Raw genomic sequence first — 14,708 nt, 5'->3', positions numbered from 1 at the left:
AAGCAAATAAAATTGTAACTTAATTATAGATTTATAATGAGCCACTGCACCACTGCCAAAAGCAAGTCCCATACCAAGGCAAACAGGCACCTGCTGAATGCTCTCTGCTCATGGGTTTTCATAGCTTAATTAATCTAGGCCTTGGGGTATCATGACTCGTACGTGTTGCTTGCGTGCATGTTTGAGACAATTAAGTTGTTCCACGAAACAGAGGTGCAACTTCAACATGGAGCACAGACACCAATGCTGCACATTACAAGCAGTATTTTGTGTTTTGTGAAAATGAAGTCAATGAGCCAATATTTCGTTCCTCACCAACAGTAATAGAAAAGGAGCAACAAGAGTGTGAAATGCTTTTTCATGAAGCAACCCAATAACAAAAAACTTAGTTTGATCTCTAACAGGACAAGGCAAATCAGCCCAGATGTTTTTTTTCTTGTCACTATACTATTATTGCTAATACATAGATTCACTAACTGTTGTTTTTGTACTGGGACATTTATATAATAGAGCATATTATTGAGTCTAATTGTGGCGTGAACCATAGCTGTTACTAATGTTGAAGATTTTTTCAAAAAGCATGACAACAGCATGGCCTCTAATGTTAAAACAGTATAGAGTAAATACTGACATTCTGTATAAGATGGGACTTTTATGTTTAAGACTCACCTTCCTGTTTGACAATCTTTGCTGAAGCTGAACTCCAATCCGCTGAGGAGTTATCCCCTCCAGACACTCACTCTGCTGCCATCTGACTTCTGTAGATAAAAATAAAAGAACTGTTTAGCATCGCATGTAGTTTTCTTGGGAATGAGTGATTTTGAAGCACATCTGACCAGATCAGGCCAATGTAGCCAATTAGAGTGTGGATGTAAAATTACACGAATATAAATCCTAAGCAAAACATCTGCACCCTTACAGCGATAATAAAAATATTTCATTTTCAAGCCTGATCCACAAGAATAAAGCAATGTTACATGACACAAATTTCAACGTTACTCACACACTTTGCGAGTTAATAAATCACAATGTCATCTAACTTGTGATCTTATGAGATTAATTTTTTCAAGGAAAATAGGGCACGGCATTTATATCAACAACAAAAAGCTCTTTATGTATAACCATTCACCAGTCACTGCAAACACAGAGATGAAAAAGATCCGAGCCTTACAGGGGCAAAATAGGAATCACTGAATCAATGGGGGTTTTATGATGGAGTGCTTCCCATAAAAAATATTTCATTTGTGTAGTGCCACTTTTCTTTCTGGTGTTGAATAAACTGTCTGTAGCCAGATGGATGTACTGTCCAGGACTGACACTACTTTGGGGTGTCACTTTGTAACAATAGCACTTCCATTATATTTTGTTTTGGACCTGATGCCGTCTTCATTGTAGTTCCTGATTATGAATCTTTGTTGCATCACTCGGCATCTCACATTTTAGCTGCAGCGGGTTGAAGGACGGAGAGGAAAAAAGAGGGCTTGTTGGGGCAAGCGATGAAGCAAATGGAACATGTCACCTTTAATATGCTATGTGTAACATTCTGTGTTTCTCAAAATGAAGACCACATCTCCCATAAACCCCACTGCCTCCAGTTGCAAAAAGGATGCGGCTGCTTGTCCCGCCTCCCTCCCCCTGGCGCTCAGTGTGCGTTTAGAGTAAGAAGAAGGATTAGAGGCGATAAAGGCCGTTGATAACAGCCAATGTGTATTTTGAGAAAGTAAGTTAAGCTCAAGCTGAAACTAGGCAGTTAGAATAAGAGGAATAAAGTTGTGTATTACTTTAATTCATTCATTTAATTTCAAAATGTCAGAAAAGACATGCAGACATTTCAAACCTCCGGCCTTCCTCTGTGCGTTTTTTTGAAATTTTGTAATGAAGTGAGCCTGAATCTTGTTCTTTTCAGTGCAGACCATTTTTTCTTCTGACAAGGATGCTTCACTGGTTTTACACACCAAATTGGGAGAGCGTGTGTTTCTTTCTTTCTTTTTTTAATGTGGTAATGATTTATTGCTGTGAAAATGTTACATATAGCACCTTTAACTGCCACGATCTACAGTTTCGAAGCTGCTGGGTTGTGTTTGAAACAAAGCAGTGACCAAAATGACATAAGAAAAAAGTATGAAATCCTCATGACTGCTAATTACCAGTTTGAATTGGCCTGATAACTAAACAGAAAAGGTATTAAATACAGTAATTATTACTATGGCTAATTACATTTCCAATTATGTTACTAATGAGAAGGGCTTAATTATCAGCATATTGCATAAATAAGAGTTTTGCATTCTACTGTTTGTGATGGTGGTGTTGATGCGGTTCGGACAACAAGGGCGGGTCTTGGGACGAGTAAGAATCCTAAGATAAAGCTGTCACCTCTCATAGTAGGACAATCATCCAAATGATAAAATTATATGACACTGAAATCATATGCACAATAATTCATGGATTTGATCGTATTCGTTGTTCTGTGTAAAACTATCTATCCTCTTAACCTGTTATCGACTGAAGTTATCATGGGACAGCAGTTGGTTCTAGTAAGATCAGCCTTTATTATTCTCTTTATTACCATTGACTGAATTACAATGATTATAGCTGAGTTGTCAATAAATCAAAAGCAGTGTGAAATAACTACTCACAATTTTATGACAAACTAAGTCTTTTAATGACTCCTTTTTTTAAGCATGAAAAATCAAAAGTTATTTTCAAATTAATACATAACTCAAGTTTACAATGTTGATATCTAGTACCTCAGAGAGAGAGAGAGAGAGAGAGAGAGAGAGAGAGAGAGAGAGAGAAAGACAGACAGACAGACAGACAGGGAAAAAACTTAAAGCTCAGTGTGTTTCAGTTTGTTTGTATCTCAAAGCACCAATTTAGACATTACTATAAGCTTTTCCACTTTATAATTAGGTTAGGTTAGGTTTCAACTAACTGCTTAGGTACACCAACAAACCAAAAACCATGTATATTCAAGAAAGGTACCAAGGCAACTCAACACAACACAACAAATTATTAAGAAGCCTTTATTCACAGGTTTTATTCACAGGTTAGTCCATTTTGGTACAGTTAAAAAAATAAACATGTTTTGTCTAACACGCCTTCATCTGGGAAAGACACCAAAAATAATTTCTGTTGACATGCACTGCTTTGCCTGCATAGAATTTTCTCCTCTCTGGAAAAAAACAAAACAAAAAAGGTTTTCACAACATCTGCTACAGGTGAGACTTAAAGCGCAGCTAGGTTAACAGCACAGTGAGAGGGTTGGAAATCATTTAATAGAGCATAAAATAAAATTAACCTGAAATGAAAGGAATATGAGAGTATGTTTGAGAGAGGCCAGGCACAAATCTGGAGCTGATCTATCTGTGGACCATGTATCTATCTATCCATCATTGGCTGCTGACCACTAGAGCTACATTTTAAGACACACACACCATCAACCCCCCCCCCCCCCCAAACACCCCACCTGCGACCGCCCTCCACAAGGCAAATCGCACCCTGCGCAGTTGTCAAAATATTGCTGTATCACACTCCAAGAGCCTCAAAATGCCACCGATACTCATCCCCTTTCCTTGGGGGGGGGGGGCGTTGCTCTACCTTTAGGAGAGCGGAAGTGTTGCACAGGACTGTGTCTGGGTGCCAAGTAAAGGCACGGCGGATTAGAGTCATATCTTCCACATGGCTGCTTCCTAATCCTACCATCTGAGGTAAACACAGGACCAGGTGAGGCAACATGTCTGTCTGAGGCACAGAGGGATCGCCACATCAACACCCCCGGGCGGGACGGCTGCTCCGGACTGTCAGCGAACTTTAAATTGTTCACAGCGGGTTTGAGTAATAATTGGGACACTGTCATATAAAAAAAAATCTGTTTTGCTTCTCTCTGACACCTACTGATATAACACAACAGCGATTCAACCCATAGTCAGTTCATGAAAGCTTTTGCTGTTCTATACACCCGGTGTCTGGTAGGTCTTTTCGGGGAAAGATCCTCCACCACACAGGAATTGATGTGTTTTACGGCAACAGCGGTTTGTTTGGAATAAATAGAAATAGAAGAACTGGTTAGCATGAGCAGCGATAGCCACAATGACTGAACAGACAAATAGCTGTAGACACCTACAGATAATCAAACCTCATTAACAGGAAATCCAAGGACAAAGACGTCAGAGTACCGCCCATGCTGTTCAACTGACAGGTGATTTCTGGGAACTGCGGTGCAGAAATACCACAGTGATGAGCGATTAGCACCAAAGATGCCAAAATACAATACAATCTCACGTATTACCACTTTAACTGATATTTTAATCCAGCCGGACAAGATGAGCAAAATAAAAGAGTGGTTTACAATCCATTTCATTGTGACAATAAGGTGAATCAATGAGTCAATGGACAAATTTCTTGCTATACACACAATCTGTTTTGAATTTCAAAGCCGAGACAGCTAGTTCAGCTCTTTGTGTTTTTCATGTATTCGAAAAGTGAGCCATAAGATGATACTTATGTGTGTGTGTCACTGTCAAGGAATGCTGCCAAGTTTTGTTTCCAAGTCTCTCCCTCTCACTTCAGATCCGGTCGGTGGGAGGGAAGAGAAAGAAGAGGAGAAAAAAAAACAAAAAAAAAACAGAAAGGAACATTCATTGCGTGTTTAAAGACTGGGCTGACATAAAAAACAAAAAAAAAAAATCTAGATCATTATGTAAAAACAGGTTTTGATATGTTACGGCACGACTGTTTTTCAATACATTTTTCACACATGACCTCACAACTTGAAAAAATGTACACACCCATGGAACAGGTACTTGAGGTAAAAACCCAAGCATAAAGTACCAGGAAGATGAGTATTTCACAAGTAAATGGGGTATGCGCTCTCTGGCATTTGCCCTGAACTGGTATTTTCCATTACAGCGCTGACTCTTTCTGGGACAGGAAAGCACAAATGGGTAGAAAAGGCACTGGCAATGCTACAAAGCCTTTGTCCAGGATATATTTATAAAGATTTCGAGGGAAAATAGGACACAGGACAGGCAAAGACCAAGCCCATGTTTCTAAAAGGCACAGGTCAGGGTCTTAGCTTATAGGGACCTCATACTGTAACTAAATTTGTACGCAGCATTGCTATTTACATACACTATGAATGTCAATCACTCTCTCACATTGTTTCAGGTGACTCTGAAACAAGACATGACTGTGAAATAAGCTGTCCACCCTTTTAAAGCAGAATGAAATTAACAAACTATATAGGAAACAGATTATTTAGTTTTATTTGCAAACCAATTTCAAGTGCATTCCATTTCCCTTTGCTATCATTGTAGGGAAACATTCAATTCCTTCTGTAGACGAACCAATATAAAGTATACAGTAACGCTATAAACATTACCTAGAGCCAAGGCAGTTTTGAAAGCCTTGTCAGAACATGTGAATGAGGGAAGGCAGTGAAAAAGTGCATATTTTGATTTTGGTGATAAAAGAGCAATCACAGAAAGCTGTAAGATGTTAACCATTCACTGACTGTTCCTTACTAAAGCCTTTTAATCAGGCGATGTTTCATTAGCATTTGTTAACTGATGAGAACAGTTTGTGTTAATTCATCACAATCAATTTCTCTCATAAAGGATTTGTTTTAAAAAGGCAAGGTGTTTGTAAAGCGTTAGGAGTTTGGTGTCATTCCTAATTGGTGCTTATTTTTGACGCAAATCAAACGCTCTAAGATTAGAGTGTGGATAAGGTATTTCACAACCGTCTACGGCCTTTGATACGTCGCCTCTGTAGTCAGCTGCTTTTATGGTGGCGTGCAGCTTATTTTTTTCAAAACGTTCAGAGGCAAGTGTACAGAGGGACACTGAAGTTGTAGGTTATGGTAAAAAATCATTTATAAAACTGAGATATCTCACACACTAACTTCACCAAAGCCCCTGTACCCCAACCGGAATATTTCCAGAATCTACCAAATAGAAACAAAGCAGGCGTTTGAACACAATTCAAATCCATTCATACCATAAAGGAAGCTCTTAACTAAAAAGAAAGATGTGAACCTGAATGGTGAGATTTTCTGAGGTTATGTTACCTACCCTTGCCCTTGGGGCACAAGTGTGAGATAAATGTACCATATCCACGCCTTTGTCACGCAATGTGACTTTAGCAAAAAAGCATCTGAGTTCATCATTACAGGGCGTACAAAAGCTGTACAGACACACACTGTACAGCTGGCACCTCCTACGTACTGAGTTGACTAATTTGTCCTTAGTTGACATGTTGTTTTATTCATGTTATTACAAAATTAGAAATCTAGCATAACATCAGTATTCAAAATATTGAGTGTATTGGACTTCTTCTATAAACACTAGCTCTAAATGTAATTTTGCATGATTGCATTTGCTTTCAGGGATATAATATCATGGGAAAAGGAATTTTATAAATTTGTCAATTATATGGATTAGATTAGCTGACAAAATTCTATGACGAAGACTTCCTTATGTCGGGGAGAGCCTGAAATCATCTTGAATCATTGTAGTACTTTGTACTGACAAGCAATCCATACTGTTGATGTCCAAACTACAGAGGTGTACCAAACACACAGGATTTCATTACAACTCTTAAAAAAATAAAATCGTAAAATGTTAGGTAGACTGACCACATCCTGAAACTAAACCACACTGCCCTGAAATTATTAACTACTTAAACCAGAGTGTAATCTACTTACTGATAATATACGAGACACAAGATGTGATCAAACTTCACTGTCACTCCAGATGTCACTGTCTCACTCATTTTATCTATTAATGATTTCAAAGGCTTCCAACCATTGTTGCTTTTACATTCCAAAATTAAATCCAGCTGCCTTCTTTTGGTGTGTGTGTGTGTGTGTGTGTGTGTGTGTGTGTGTGTGTGTGTGTGTGTGTGTGTGTGTGCCTGTGTGTGTGTGTGTGTGTGTGTGTGTGTGTATTAAAAGCGGAATATAACAGTGTAGGCGTTTTCCTTCTCTACTTTCTGGGTATTTTAGCTAGAATCAGGGGGCAAAATGTTACTTTGTTGCATTTACACATTGGTTTGGTTACATTTCACACAAAGACTGCAGAAAATAACGGACAGAGTGACTGTGACGTCATCCGTTGACTTTTGACTGGCCTGTTTGAAGTACAGGAAGTGGGGTTTCTGGTCACCACCATGTTGCCGCCGCCTTGTTTTGGGACCAGAGTTTGAGTAAAAGGGTGGAGCCAAGGGGCCGAAACCTCGGCTTGTATTTTGAAGCCAATGCGGACGTCCTACTAGAGCCGGTCGCTCTATTGGATTGAATCTCCACCCACCTCAATATCTGTGGGACTGAGGCTCATGTTCCATGTAAAAATATAAAAGTCAATGATTTTTTTCTACAAGAAGCTATAGTCAGAATAGCCAATTTCATTTCTTATAATGTCTCCCCTTATGGTGATTTTTTAAATAATTATGCCACGTCTGCTGCTTTAGAATAGAAGCACTTTTAGAATTGGTTTCCCTGTTATTCCCATAATCCTCTTCCATTAAAATACACCATGGTGGGCAGTAGCTACCACTGAGAACCAATTCTCTCCCAGCAATCCCACGTTGGCTTCAAAAACAGGCCAAGGTTTGGCCCTTTGATTTCAAGAAAATTTCAACCGAACCATAATTCATTATCAAAAATCACGTGGGAGCAGTTCACTTTACTAGTAAGAAATGTGGTGTGCGAACAAACATGGAGCACTTGTGTGTGAGACTTGTGATCTGACTGTGATCCGACTTTACTAACACACAGTGCCTCTTGTAGTTGGGTTGGATCATGGTTGGATCACATTCTCACTCAAACTAAAGGGGGAATCGCTCCAGGGTTTGGAATAGCTGGCTCTAAATGAACTAGGTGTGAAAACGCCCTCAGACTACAAATTTGAATTCATACAACACGTTAAAATATTAATAGTCACAGCACCATCTCTCATAGGCATGTTCATTTGCCTCGGGGAAAGTAACTTTTTGGGGCTAAAACACGATTAGTAGTGATAAAGCATACAAACAGTTTAGAAATTCCCTCAAGCTCACTCAATCAACAGTAGAGTCCTGCCAATTTAAAAAGATTGTGTAAGTCTAGAGTGTATACTGAGTGTGGACATGTTGATTATGCATGCTAGGAGTGGTTCAGTCTTTTATTGGAAAATTTACACCCGTGCAGTGATTTATATAAATCAGTAGTGCCCACAAAGCAGTAAAACTCTAATTGTTTCTTCCATTTTGAAAGTCTAGCGTCCATTAAGGATGCAGTGGGTAATAAAGAGGACTTTTAATCAATCCTCTCTTGTTGATGAGTTGATGTGTGAATGGGCCATCCTACCTGACAATGCCACCATATGTTGATTTCTTTTTCTAATAGCGAACAAAGAGATCAAGGCGGCTCATTTCATTGTAGGCGACTGCCTTTACTATATCGCTTCATCGAAAGTCTCTAAAGAAAGAAAGGTAATTCATCTGAATGGCATTTGGTCTTTCAATATTTTCATTTTCTTATATGAATAAACACATGCTGAATGAGCAAATTTGCGCCACTTTGCCATGGTCCTGTTGGTGGTAACCGTTGATTGAAAAGTACCCAAGCTCAACATGCTCAACACACAAAGAGATGAGCTAAATGACTGTAACCCCCCTCGTCTTTTAAGTACTAGCAACCACGCTTTCCAGCACTTACATTATATAGCAGTTTTAAAGCAAGTGCGGTTGCATGCCACGTTACTCCCTGTTGCCCCACAATATAGTTTCTATAGTGACCCTTTCATTGTCAGATTAGACTGGCCAACCCCTCCTCGACCGGCTGGCATGGCCACAGTAAATCCTGGAGGCTGCTCATGCTAGGGACCTCGGGTAATTAATAAAATCCCCATTACATGCCTTGTGCCCGTTGTTTGCTATTTCAACACCCCATTTGTGCCACGATTACAGTCATTATCAGTCACCGCCATTAATTCTCTACCCGATGCCAGAACTGCATACTAATAAATTGGGCTCTAAAATTTTTTACCTTTCAAGGAGTTGGTGTTGGAGCCGGGCCAGGAAGTGCCACTCCAGATTAGGAGTCATCTGGTGACTCGGAAAGAGCCCTTTGAATAGAAGGCTGCTGCATCTTTGGAGATAGTTCAAATTTCCCCTTTGATTATTTTCCTTTCCCCTCCAAAATGAATCTTTATTAAGCTTAAATCCTGAATAAAATGAAATTAGCAGACTGCAAAATATTGCTTTCTTTTCTGACTCTATTCCCTTGTGCCTGCATGCAAATTATAATGCTTATTTATGTAAATGAGGTGTCGTCTTTAATTAGTTTTGCTTGAGGGCATTAAAATACATGTATTCTTTCCCCAAAAATGATTTGTTTTGTTGCTCTGTTCAGTTTAAGTTCAAAATGAATGATTATGCCAACTAAAAAGGTTTATTAATTCCATAGTTTTCTTTTTTTTTCCTCCCTCTTTTGGAGTATTATCTTCTCCACCCACTTCCTGGGAAGAGCGTATTCTCTGTGAAATCGAGAAGCCTCTTCAGGCAGTACTCCGAGCGCTCCTCTGAAAAGCCCTTGTAAAGGTCCCAGGTTGAAACCACATGGTAGAAATGCACTCCCACTTATCAAATCTGAACGCTGTGCTCTTCACCAATATAATTCTCTGTATATGTGTTTGACTACATGGCTGTTTGTGTAATGATATTACAGTGAACAGGAAATTTGCTTAATTGTTCTTTTACATGTAAATATGTATCCTAATGCGCTGGGCAACCACAGGAAAGTGCGGCATGCTCCTATCATGTGTTGGTTCTATTTGCATTTGGCCCATACATCACAGACATGTACTTAAACGTAACCAGTCCTGAGTCTGTGAGTTGTGTTATTAATCAAATGTTAATACCAATGTAAATTCCAGCAGCCTGTCAGCTCTCAGTGCCCGGCTCCAAACCGAAGTGAGCATGACCTGTTAAATGACAGTCCGACTGATTTGGGTCTTATTTTAATATTTGTTTAAAAGGATTTGCAGTGTTACAATAAATCTCCTGCTCAGCACTGTTTTTATGCATTTACTCTTGATTTACAGCGCCGTGTTGAGTGGCTATCGAACAGAAAACTGCTTTATGTCATTGTAGGAGGTGTTGGGTCAACTTCAGTGAGAAGCGGCGACTGACTGTGTCACGCAGTATTTCAAACCACTTCAGGTTGAAAGTGACCAAACTGCAGCCGCGGTTATTGTTCAATATCATATCAGTATTCAGCATCCCTTCAACTGCTCAGATGAGCTGAAATGGCAAGTTAAGATGCCCCCCACCCCCCCCCACCCCCAAGTATGATTTATGGAAAGGAAGCTAAAACCATTATAGCATTTTTATTATTATTGTTCTTTCAAGGCTAATGCAACAATAGATTTTTGCATGATTGATGCGTTACACTAAACATTAGAGGATTACATTAACTTTGCATAGAACAGCTAAATGGCATGAGATTACTTATTGTTATTTTTCCTCCACATGATCATACTGTAAACACTGCACAGTACATATACTATTTCTCGGCAAGTATTGATTACTGTATGTTGCTGGGTAAATAGTGTACATGAATGCTGACTGTCTGGTACGGTTTCAGTTGCCTGATTTCAACTGTTTTCTCCAGTGTGAACTATAAACGGCTTTTTTTCTTGTTACAGAAAAGTTAGTAAATGGCAGCGCTTCGGAGATTAAACAAATGTAAGTGACTTTGATAGCCTCTCATCTGCCCCCTTCATTCTGCAAATTATTAAAACTCCGGGCTCTTGTGGGAGGGAATATGGCAGCAATATGCTGATACTTCAATCAGCTGGGAGGAAATTCCACATGTAATAAGGAGGAACTGGCTTTAATCGCTGCTCTCCATCCTGCAGTTCCTACCATGGGCTTCAGCTGTCAGTGTGTGCAGCCGTGACCTCTCTTTCATGGCATATATGATAGAAAAACTCTTCAGACCACATCAAACCTATCAGATGATTCCTCTCAGATTGGGCACATGCACAGGCGGGGTCTAAAGAGGACTCGAGCCCCTCGCCCTGCCTCTCTCAAGGTGTCCCCTTACTTTTTCATTTATGTAAGATATAAAAACAAGCACACCACTTGAAAAGGTATTTGTCCCAAAGGTTTTAGGTGTCAGAACATCCTTTTGTAATTGTTGGCGTTTTGAGCTCATTCACCATAATGTCTGTGTCTGTGTCTCACATCAATGGTTTCTCTGGCCAAGAGCGCTGGAGTTGCCTGCATTGTGGCCTTCTTTATATGTAACCCTACAAGTTTCACCTGTGATGGTAGCATAATACTAGCCAATTTCACTATCTGATATCAGATCATGGTAAAGTGTACAGTAACAGCGCAAAAAGTGAGTTAAGTTTTTGATTCAGTCTTGAATCAAAGTCAGTCAGGTCTCCACAGCCTAAGCAAAAGACATCCTGCATTAAAATGTTGACTCACACTTTGGGTGCCTTTTACAGGCATTTGTGTTTGTGTGTCTATCATGTCCAGGCCATACAGGCAATGATGGGCATCCAGCCAACTGATTCTTCCCCCAAAGTGCTAATTTGTGCCACTCTAGTGTGCACAACGCTATAATTACCTGAAAACGTAAACTGGAAGCTATGCCTGACAAAGACAAGATTCTGTAATAAAATTGAGCTTTTGGGGCTCGGTTGTGGTGAGAGGCTTATAAGACATATTAATGGGATGTTTAAGGGGTATGGCACTTTTCCATTTGTCTTGTGGAAAAATCTTGGGCAAAACACCTGGCTCACTAAGTGCCTGCAGTCTGAACACTGAAGAGCAGCTAGCAGTCACTGTGTTGTTTGTAAAGCACTGTCACAGCTAAAGCATTTTCTATTGAAGATGCAATGCATCTTTAAATCAGCCAAGTCATTTCTTGATTGTCATTATGTGGCAACTTAATAACCTACCAAAGTCAAGATTTCACAGCTCTTTACTTTCTAGATAGATGGAACCAATGAAATAGCCAGCTGTTTAAAGACAAATAATTCAAATTAGTGAACCTTTACTCCAATGTTCTTTCAATAATGTCTAATACCTTCCTTCATGAGTCTTGGATACAGGTGGAAGTAGGGTTAGACCGAAATGGGTTTTTGAGCGTATGGAAGCTACCAAGAGACAATATTTTGTACCAATATTCAGTATATTTAAATTTGTCCATTTCGCTTCCTAAAAACTACAAGGATACAGTGTTTCGCCCATAACTTTATTCACGGCATAGTGGCAAATCCTCTGAAACAGCACTTAGACCATTAAGTTTCACTAAACGTCATTCTGATATCCATTCAAATTAAGTTTTTTAGATGGGTTAGTGCTCCTTAAGGCAGGGTGAGGCAGGTTTCACTGCAGGTTTTACAGACTGCGAACCTTTAAACTGGTTGAGTAAAATACTCCCGCACCACACTGGAATTACTTCTCTGTCCGACCATTAAATTAATAATGATAAAAAAAACATATTCATTGGCAGTCAGGGAGGAATCTCCATCCAACACTGACGATTTTTAATAAAAAGCCAATATATCGGCCTAACCCTGGCTGAAAGACTTTCCTTCTGTACGAAAAAATGTGCTGGTTACTCAGTTCACAGGTATTGCCTTTTTTTTCCCCAGAGTCATTCCCCTTGAGGAACAAGTTTGAGCACTTTACAAAAGGAACAGTAGGTTTTGCTTTTGACTTTGTGGCATTTTTTAAATTCATATCTCCCCATGAATGTAAGAATCCCACAGTATACATGAGAGTGTGAACTTGCCGTAACGCCCTGTTGCTGTGGCTGCATTTCTCTAAAAACACATTGTGTAAGAATTTTGTTTTAATGACAGGAATGGCAAGGACATACAGTATATCTTCTGTGTCTTCCTTTAAGCATAATAAGTATAATGGCATGCTCTTTTTCAGATATGCTTCTAAAAATGAGACTACTTTAAAGTGTCATTTGGAATAAAAGGTCTTGTACAAAGCCTGCATGGAAAGAGCTGTGGGCTAAATTCAAGTGGGCTATAGTTTAGTAGCACTACTGGCTGTGAAACACTATCTGTGAAGCCTCAGATTTCTAAGGCTTAAGGTCCAGATACACAAAAAGTGGCATAATATCCGAACAGTTTTACTTATGTATTCAAATCTACAACCTTAGTTCACCCCAGAGTGTTTGTAACAGGTGACAACTGAAGATAAATCATAGCAGTGAGAAGAAAACATATTCCAGACCAGAAAACTGGCCCAGCAACTTGTTAATAGTTAAGAAAACAGACAATTTAAATGCATCAGGACAAAATGTCTTTGAGAACACAAAACAAGACAGACTGGTTGAACGCTGATTTACTGTAGAGAGATGTAATTATTCTAATAAAAGTGTTCTCCACCAACAGCCAGTACATTCCAGTGATGCGTAGGGAAGTCAAAACTAATGCCAAGATTGCGTATACTAAGAGAATATGAATGCTGGTCTTCATATGTGGGTGTGTGTGACACAGATAAAGGGACAAGACATTTCTTGCTCAGTGTCAGACATGTTTTTTCAAGGAAACATACAGTAAGTTGTAACTGTGAAATCTACAAGATGTTCAAAAGTAGCAGTTTCTTCTAATTTTTTGGGTTTTATTTTCATGAATGTTGTATTTGCACCTTAAGTGTACAATCAGGGAACTTATATGAATTTGGTTGGTGTTTTAGTTACATTTAGCTATTGCTAACAGTACTGCTGTGACACTGTGAATTTATGATTGACATATTTCAGTTTGCAATATGAGAATGAATGCACCTTACCCCTGTAAAAACAAGGAAAGACTATTTAAATGGGTACAGAGAAGTATTAAATGCAAACTGTAACCATCTCTGAGATGAAAACAAACACACACACACACACACACACACAAACAAACACACACACACACACACACAAACAAACACACACACACACACACACACACACACACACACACACACACACAGTGGTGGTAACAAACCTTTGACAAGATATATCTAATAGAAAGCCATTATCTAGTTCATTTCATCTAGGTTCATTTTACCAAACGCATCTTTCATCTACTGAGATATAATTTCCCGGTTTCACCTCAGTTTTTATTCACTAAACATTATCATCCATATGTTGAAAATATGATTCCAAACATGATACACGTCCGGGGGTTTTCTAACGTACAAAGTGAACTTAAGGATAAGTTTGAAACCAGACATAAATATATTATCCTGCACATGTAAAAGTGGAAAGTGTGGGAGAACTCTCTCTTAAACTGTTAATACCTTGACATTTCGTGACTTTGTCATCTTTCTTAATTTTTCTATGTTAGCAATATTAGCACTGTTAGCATGAGGATAAGGGACATGGCTAGCTGCACACTTGTTGTTAGGAATGCTAACAAGCCATTTTAAGGAAAGGGTGGAGATTTCTATGTCATTTTCTTTTACCCACAATTTGACAAGTGAAGAAAAATTACCAGGTAGTCTGAAAATGTCACAGTATTCCTGACATTTTAAGATTATAAATTCTAATTTTTACCCATACCATACACTCTGCATCCATAATTATGTTACATGCATGCAAAGTGGAAAGATAATCATGGTAAAATAATTTTTCTTAAACTTACTCTTAGGTCTCACAAAAGCCACAAGAATTCAAGAGAAAACAAAATGCCTGTCAGGGCGAGCATACA

At 39.0% G+C, this 14,708-nt stretch overlaps 1 long non-coding RNA gene across 1 annotated transcript in view; it reads right to left on the bottom strand.

Annotated features, from left to right (window-relative positions):
- The window catches only part of LOC139644676 (uncharacterized), a 76,464-nt gene that overhangs the window by 42,246 nt on the left and 19,510 nt on the right, over window positions 1-14,708 (bottom strand). The window contains exon 3 of the long non-coding RNA XR_011695203.1: window positions 670-758. This is a non-coding gene — a long non-coding RNA (uncharacterized lncRNA). The remainder of the gene's footprint in view (window positions 1-669; window positions 759-14,708) is intronic.

Source organism: Centroberyx affinis, unplaced genomic scaffold (assembly GCF_046629955.1).
Source record: "Centroberyx affinis isolate AG114_WGS23_722 - 3 ecotype Tasmania unplaced genomic scaffold, CSIRO-AGI_Caff_v1 ptg000772l_1, whole genome shotgun sequence".
Classification (NCBI taxonomy): Eukaryota; Metazoa; Chordata; class Actinopteri; order Beryciformes; family Berycidae; genus Centroberyx; species Centroberyx affinis.
Note: the sequence above shows the minus strand (reverse complement) of the source record. Positions and strands in the feature narration are given on the sequence as shown.